Source organism: Eutrema salsugineum, unplaced genomic scaffold, assembly GCF_000478725.1.
Source record: "Eutrema salsugineum unplaced genomic scaffold, Eutsalg1_0 scaffold_4, whole genome shotgun sequence".
Lineage (NCBI taxonomy): Eukaryota > Viridiplantae > Streptophyta > Magnoliopsida > Brassicales > Brassicaceae > Eutrema > Eutrema salsugineum.
In genome coordinates this window covers 13,175,355-13,176,095 of record NW_006256686.1, presented here as the reverse complement: position 1 = coordinate 13,176,095, position 741 = coordinate 13,175,355, and the positions used below count along the sequence as shown (strand labels likewise).

Below are 741 nucleotides of genomic sequence, written 5' to 3'. Positions count from 1 at the left end.
GGTAAGACCTTCTTCACTTATGTTCTCAAAAATTTGAGAAGGTTCCTCATACTCTCCAACAAAATGCATTGGCTTCTGAGTGGTGAATTTCAGCTTGTCCAATTCACTCCTCAACTCCTTAACTTCTCTGGTGAGCCTCTGTTCTGAGCTTGAACCTTCAGACCTATTTGATCTGTCATAGTCTTCACCATAAGTGTCATTGCTCAATGCTAAGTTCTCTACTAGCTCTAAAGCAGCATGTATCTCTTTACCCAGAAAGTTCCCATTGGAAGCAGTATCCAGCTGGTTTCTAATCTTGGGAAGAGCTCCCCTATACAGTGTGCTGAGAAGAGAAGCCTCACTAAACCCATGGTGTGGGCATTGGTTTGTGTAGCTCCTGAATCTCTCATATGCTTCACCAAAACTTTCATTGCTGTGCTGAGTGAAGCTAGAGATTTGGTTCCTCAGTTTTGCAGTTCTTGAGGTGGAGAAGAACTTAGATAAGAAGGCTTGCTTGCATTGCTCCCAGGTTTGAATGGAGCCTCTTGGAAGATTCTTCTCCCATTGATGAGCTTTATCACCAAGACTGAATGGGAATAGTCTTAGCTTGAAGCTGTCTTCTGAAACTCCATTTATCTTGGTCAGATCGCACACCTTATCAAACTGGTCCAAGTGTTCCAAGGGATCTTCCATTGCTAACCCATGGAACTTTGAGTTCTGGACCATATTCAGCAATGATGCTTTCACTTCAAAGTTGTTGTT

General features: G+C 42.8%; 1 non-coding gene across 1 annotated transcript; it reads left to right on the top strand.

Annotated features, from left to right (window-relative positions):
- The first annotated feature begins 343 nt into the window (after positions 1 to 343).
- On the top strand, positions 344 to 450 carry LOC112084709. The gene has a single exon (XR_002898370.1). It is a non-coding gene; the product is annotated as a small nucleolar RNA R71 (small nucleolar RNA).
- Positions 451 to 741: the final 291 nt, after the last annotated feature.